General features: G+C 37.4%; 1 pseudogene; it reads left to right on the top strand.

Moving 5' to 3' along the window:
* Window positions 1-261: 261 nt before the first annotated feature.
* On the top strand, window positions 262-817 carry LOC121481834 (annotated as a pseudogene).
* The last annotated feature ends 6,867 nt before the right edge of the window (window positions 818-7,684 follow it).

The following is a 7,684-nucleotide window of genomic DNA, read 5'->3' as shown; positions in this document are numbered from 1 at the left end:
CTAGCCTCGGAAATTTCCAGCAAGGCCAACAGAGGTACCTCTCTCCTGAACACAGTAAAGACTGGGAGAGGTGACAGCTATTTCGTGCAAAGAGAGTAATGCAAAACTAGGAGCATGAAAAACAAGGAAATATATCAAAATCTCATAAAAAGATCAAAATAATCTCCCAGTAACAGGATCCCAAAACATGGAAATTTTTAATTTACTTAAAAAAGAATTCAAAGTAGCTTTTTGGGGAAACTCAGTGAACTAAAAGAAAACACAGAAAGACAATTCAATGAAATCATAAAAAGCAGTATACAAGCAAAATGAGAAGTTTAACAGAGACAGAAAACACAAAAAAGAACCAAACAGAAATTCTGGAGCTGAAGAATATAATGAACACAAGGATGGGAGCCTGGTAGGAGGTTTTTGGGCACAGGCAGCCCACCTGTTGGTGTGTCCAGATGGAGCAGCATGCCAACCATTCCAAAGGAAAAGCCAACATGGAAAGTAATGCCATCCTTCTGTGTCGAGCCAAACTTTCCCCTAGCTTTATTAATCTTCAAGCATGTTCCCCACCAACCACTTTCTTGAACATCCAGAGAACAAAGCTGCCCTCAGGAGTTGACCACAAGCTCAAGGAATGCCTGGGACTCCTAGAATGTATGTATGCAATCTCCATTCAGACCCAGCTCTCCCAACAATAGATGCTATTTTGGAAAATTTACAAGCATCCAAGACACAACTAGCTCCTGAGAGGAGAAGCAAGAAGTCTTCTCTCCCAGTCTTATCCTGCAATTTGCTGTTAAGTCACCTGCCCCAGTTCAGTAAATGAATTCTGGGGGGGGGAAAAAGAGAATATAATGAATGAAATGACAATTGCAATAAAAAGTACTAAGAACAGGCTTAATTCAGCAGAAGAAAGAATCTGTGAGATTGAAGACAGGAACTTTGAAATTATCCAGTCAGAGGACAAAAAGGGAAAAGGAATGAAAAGAAATGAAGGAAACCTACATGATCCATGGTACACAATCAAAAGAAATACTCTCAGTTAACCAAATTCCCAAAGGAGAAGAGAAAGAAAAGGGGCAGAGAAATTAAAGAAATAATGCTGGGTGGCTCAGTCCATTAAGGCACCAACTCTTGATTTCAGTCCAGGTCATGATCTCAGGGTCCTGGGATTGAGCCCCATGTCTGGCTCCATGCCTGGTGGGGGTCTGCCTGAGAGTCTGTCCCTCTCCCTCTGCCACTCTCCCACTCGTATGTTCTCTGTCACTCTCTAGCTCTCTCAAATAAAATAAATAAAAAACCTTTTAAAAAGAAAAAAGAAAAAAAGAATGGCTGTGAACTACCCAAATCTGGGGAGAAATGGATATCTAAGATCATGAAGCTCATAGGTCACCCAAGAGAACCAACTTGAGATCCTCTCCAATATGGATTACAGTAAAACTCAAAAATCAGACAAAGGAAAAATCATAAAAGCAGTAGGAGGAAAAAAAACTTATAACTTACCCCCTTTAGGCAATCAGTGATTTCTCAGGAGAAACCTTACAGGCCAGGAGAGAATGGGGTAATATATTCAAAGTGCTGAAGAAGAAGAAGAAAAAAACTGCAAACCAAGAATGAAGGAGAGATAGATTCCCAGAGAAACAAAAGCTGAGGGAGTTCACCACAAGAGCTGCCTTAAAAGTAATGTGGAAGCGTGTTTTGCAAGCAGAAAGGAAAGGATGCTAACTAGTAAGATGAAAACATACGGCAATACACAACACACTGACAAAGGTAAGCATATAGTCAAATTCATAATACTCTACTACTGCAAGATGGTGGAATGTAAAGCACTTAACTCTAGTTAGCCTTTTAGAAGGTTAAAGGACAAGAGTATTAAAAATAAATATGGCTACAATAACTTGTCGATGAACACAGTATAAAAAGAGCTGAATTCTGACATCAAAAATATAAAAGGAGGAGAATAAAAGGGTAGACTGTTTGTTGTATGCACCTGGAATAAAGTTATCATCATAAAATAGAGTATTATAACTATAAAATATTTTATGTAATCCTCATGGTAACCAGAAAACAAAAATCTACAGTACAGTCAAAAAGGATAAAGAGAAGGGAATCAATGAAAACCACTACATAAAACCATTAATTCACAAAGGAAGCATCAAGGCAGAAAAAAAGGAGTAGGAGGACTATAAAATAGCCAGAAAACATAAAATGGCATTAGTAAGCCCTCCCTCACATATCAATAGTTACTCTAAATGTAAATGGACTGAATTCTCCAATCCAAAGGCACAGAGGGGCTGAATGATTTTTTTTTTTTAAGATTCTATCCATCTCTTAATGAGAGACATAGAGAGAGAGGCAGAGACATGGCAGAGGGAGAAGCAGGCTCCCGGTGGGGAGCCTGATGTGAGACTTGATCTCAGGACCCCAGGATCACGACCTGAGCCAAAGGCAGATAGATGCTCAACCACTGAGCCATCCAGGCACCCCAGAATGATTTAAAAACAAAAACAAAAACAAAATTTAATTATATGCTGCCTACAAGGATTCACTTCCATTTCAAGGACCCACATAGATTCACAGTGAAAGCATGGGAAAAATATTCCATGTAAGTAGAAGTCAGAATAAAGTAGGGATAGCTATACTTACATCAGACACAGTAGACTTTAAGAGAAAATTGCAACAAGAGACACAGAAGGTCATTATACCATTATAACGGAGCCAATTCATCAAGAAGATCTAACAATCATAAGCATAGATGCTCCCAGCATCAGAGCACCTAATTATATTAAGCAAATGGTGTCAGACCTGAAAGGAGAAACAGATAACACTGATAATATTAGGGGACTTAGACACTCCACTTCAGCAATGGACAGATCATCCAGACAAAAAATTAACAGTGAAACACTGAACTCTTCTGCACTGTTGGTGAATGAACCAGCAATCTCACTTCTGGGTATTGACCCAAAGGAAATGAAAACAGGATCTCAAAGAGATATGTGTACTCCCATGTTCTCGGCAGCATTATTTACTATACCAAAGATAGGGAAGCAACCTAGTGTCCACCAAAGGATGAATGGATAAAGAAGATATATATATCATAAAAAACAAGGGAATTCCACCATTTGTGACAAAACAGGTGGACCTTGAGGGCACCATGCTACATGAAAAAGTCAGAAAAGCAGGGGATCCCTGGGTGGCTCAGCAGCTTAGCACCTGCCTTTGGCCCAGGGCACGATCCTGGAGTCTCAGGATCGAGTCCCACGTCGGGCTCCCCGCATGGAGCCTCCTTCTCCCTCCTCCTGTGTCTCTGCCTCTCTCTCTCTCTCTCTCTCTCTCTCTATGTCTATCATAAATAAATAAATCTTTGAAAAAAAAAAGTCAGAAAAGCAAAGCCAATGCTGTGGAATCTAAGAAACCCAAATGTGTAGAAACAGTGTAGAAAGGTAGTTACCAGAGACTGCGGAGTGGGGAAAACTGGGAGATGTTGGTCAAACTCCCATTTAGAAGACCAGTCAGTTCAGGTGATCTAATAAACAGCAAGGTGATTATAACAAATAATCCTGTGGTTTATACTTGAAAGTTGCTGAAAGAATAGGTCTTAATTTTTCTCACCACAGAAATGAAATGGACACTAACACTATGTTGGAAATCATGTTGCAATACATAAGTGTATCAAATTAACATGTTGTATGCCTCAAATTTACGTAATGTTATAAGTCAATTCTATCTCAAGAAAGCCACAAAGAGAAAAACATTTCATATGTTGCTTCTCCTTTGGTAATGCTAAAACGTTTTAACCGAAGTTGGTGATTTGGATAATCTTATTCAAAATGTATGATTAGGTAACCATTGGGAGCCAGATACTATGTTCAATGCAAATTATACAAAATAGGGCAGCCTGGGTGGCTCAGCAGCTTAGCACTGCCTTCAGCCCAGGGCATGATCCTGGAGACCCAGGATCAAGTCCCATGTTGGGCTCCTTGCATGGAGCCTGCTTCTTCTCCCTCTGCCTGTGTCTCTGCCTCTGTCTCTCTCTCTCTCTCTCTCTCCCTCTCTTTCTCTCTTGTCTCTCATGAATAAATAAAATCTTTTTAAAAAATTAAAGAAAATAGAATGACATATTCCACTGAGTGTCGATTACAAGTGGGGTTGTTTTTACAAATCCATGAAATTAAGGGGAAATATAATTAAGTGACTTTTGCTCATACCAGAGAAGTGAAAGATCAGAATAATTGAGAGACCTAATTGTTGTCAATTTCAGCCCAAAATGTCATTTAAAATGTTTTAGCTGAAAAGCTGGATTAATTGCTTTGTGTTTTGCCCTCTCAGATCCTCCCTGACCACTCTCTGGTATGTATGCTGAAGAACTAGAAAAAAAAAAAAAAAAGGCAAAAGATTAGCAGCCTGGAGCATAAGAAGGAAAACAAAACAAAATAAAGGAGCTCTACAATGACTTTTAAGCTAGAATGACGAATATCTCTAAACTGCTTCATGGAGACACTTTTATAAGCATTGAGTCACACTGCAACATAGTTTTATTAATAATGTAGAAGCTTTAGAACAGCAAATGTTTCTGACAGAGCAATACTTTAACTTGAAAGCACAAGCTCCCCTTTATAAACAAAAATGTTTCTTTCACATTGCTCTGGAAGCACAAAATTTGGTTAGCAATTTCTGAAAGACATCATTAGCTCTTCAGCGCACCATTCCTCTCCTGCGCGGACAACTCCTCCCAGAAAGGATTTAAAGAACAGTGCTCACTTTGAAGTGCGCAAATCTCATGGACAGCAAAGGCCACCTGAGGCAACAAGGTTGCTATAGCCTTCTTGTCAAACAGGGTTGGAATCTGAACCTTGAGAAAAAAGGACAAATTCAAGCTCTAACATTCAACTTTTCACTCATCTTAAGATTGACATCCTAAATGTTTACAAATAACTATACTTTACTCCTAAATGGGTTTAATGCATGTTCATCGATATCCTCTTTTTCTCCACAATATCCTCTTTGTCTCCACACCAGAATCGTCTACCTTATATCTGAATCTGCTAATATATAATAATCCTTGTGGAATAGGCAGAAACAAAATGATTATTTTCAACAATGGTAATCAGAATTTACAGGGTTGTTTTTTTTTTTACACACATTTTGACAAGGAGCAATAACTGTGTGTCCCAGAAGAAAATGAATAAATTCTCTTTTTTTCCAAATATTAGTTCTTTGACCTAATGTTCACACTCAGTAACATTAACTAGAAAGACCGAATAAGGGTAATGGAAAGATTGCCTTGCCTTTGTAGATATTCTTAGTATCATTTTCTGCTTTTTGACTTGTTTCTTCATATCAAGTGATTTTTAGGAAACCAATCTTGCTTACTGCTACCCAAAAAATTACTCCTATAACTCAATGGCTTAAAGCCACCCATTTGATTTATTATATCTCATTTTAGGGGTGAGAAGCTAGGACGGGGTTCAGGTGGGTGGTTGTTATGCTCCACATGGCACTGATGGGTCACTTGGTGGGACACAGCTGGAAGCAAAACCAACACACTTTCACTCATGTGCATGGACCTTGGAAATGATGCAAGGGATGGTTAGGAGTCTGGGCTCAGCTGGGACTATCACTTGACAGGCCTACGGTGATTGCACCCTTTGGGCAGTGTCAAAATATCCATAATTGTTATACGGTGGCTCAGGGATCCCAGAAAGACTGTTCAAAGAAACAGAAGGTGAAGCTGACATTTTCTTAAGAACTGGTCAAAGCCATGACAGAACCTAGCTCAGTTCAAGGGAAGGAGACACAGGTCTCACCTCTCAAGAGAAATGTCAAAGAAATCACAGCCATCTTTAATCTGTCCCATCAACGAGCTTTCCTGAGGACCTTCTCCATGTCCCCGCAAATACAGATCATGGTACTTCACCTGCAGACACCCTACTTTCTGACTTACCTAACCTTTATTAAATCATTCAGCTATTACTTCTAGTTAAAGAATTACCTCAGGCTTCTTTTAATGAGTTTCTTTTAATCACAAAAGAAACAAAGAATATTAAAAAGAATTGTTAGCATGCATATTTAAATTTCAGAATACCTATTTTCAGTCAAACAAGCATGTTTGTTACCACGCCTTGATATTATCAAGAATGATATATTAACAATACTACACATAAAATCATTTTACTAATACAAGAAAAACCTGTCTCAGCTTCAATAAATAATCAGTAGGCTATGGGCTAGCAGCTCTCCCATTTCATGGATTGCAGTTTGAGGCATATAACAAGTAACTTTCTTAGGGTCACTCAGCTGGTAGATGTCAGAGCTGGGCAAGCTGCCTCCCTTGTGATAGAGTGCATTCAGTGCTTCTGTTCTACCAAATTACATCAATTTTTAACATAAAATTCTACAATGAAGTTCAATGCTATTTATCCTCATTCTCTGTGAAACCTCGATATTCAATTTTCAGAAGTACTTATGATCATGTATGCACAGTACATTTTAAAAATCTCAAGGCGTTTATATTTAAAACCTCTGACCAGAGCTCTAAGGACATCATAATTTATATTTATGCCCTATACAACTTAGAGGTAATTACATGGCAGTTGGGCTATTTTTTTCTAACTACTATACTAATGTTCAATGACTGCACTTTTGACGATCCACTGGAGTTTCGTTAGCAGAAGAAAACATCTTGGTAAATGCAACAAGCATCATGCTGGTTTGACAGACCTGAAACAGGCCACTGAAAAAGAGGGAAGAAGTGGCAGTCAGGTAACTATCCTGGTGTTGGGTCTTAATATGGTAATTAAGTATCATGAGCTCATTTTTTAAAAATCTACAAAATGATTTTTATCATTTAATGAGAACCACATTGTAATTAAATATTTAATAATGGCCCTTAAAAAGCATATTTTCAGTATCACCAGTATGCACAATATTTTAACACTGTTGTACCTCAGATTAATATAAGACTCAATGGATTCACAGTATAAATTACATATATCTCTAGCCTGTATCTAATAAAGAAAACTAAGGAGAAACATAAAATCTATAAATTTTATGAAATGTGCGCTTAAATAAATAATCTATAGTAATAAAATTATGAGTGTCACAAATCAAAGAATTTCTGAAGTTGGTTCTTGAATGGACCAATAAGAAATATTTAATAATTTTGCCTGCTACATCTTCACTTAATAAATAAAACTGCCCAAAACTCATCAAAGCTTTTTTGAAAATGTTTTCAAACTAATATGACAATGTCCCTTAAGCAGCTTTGGTTGAGTAAGCAATTTTTATGTTTTTACAGTATTTAGAAAATGTGAAACAAACAAAAATAAAGAGAATAGTAGAGTGAGTTTCCTGTTCCTCATCACACAATTTTAACATTTTTGAAATCATTGCTATTAATCTTCCATCCTTGCTCTTACCAATCCCCGACCTCTCTGGTTTGATACAAATCCCAGGTGCTGTATCATTTCATTTGTAAATTACAATAAGCATTTAAAACTTCAAATTGTGCTAAGTTAGGATATTTTACACAATCGATAAATATTGAGTTTAAAATTTAATTATTTTTTAGAAACTGAATAAGAAATGAATATCTGAAGTAAAGTTGAAATGTCATTATCTACACTACAAGAGAAGCTACTATTTTTAAGATGTTAGGGAGTTATCATTTGGAAATCAATAATGCTTAAGGCAA

This window comes from Vulpes lagopus, chromosome 24 (assembly GCF_018345385.1).
Source record: "Vulpes lagopus strain Blue_001 chromosome 24, ASM1834538v1, whole genome shotgun sequence".
Lineage (NCBI taxonomy): Eukaryota > Metazoa > Chordata > Mammalia > Carnivora > Canidae > Vulpes > Vulpes lagopus.
This window is presented reverse-complemented; position numbering and strand designations above follow the sequence as displayed.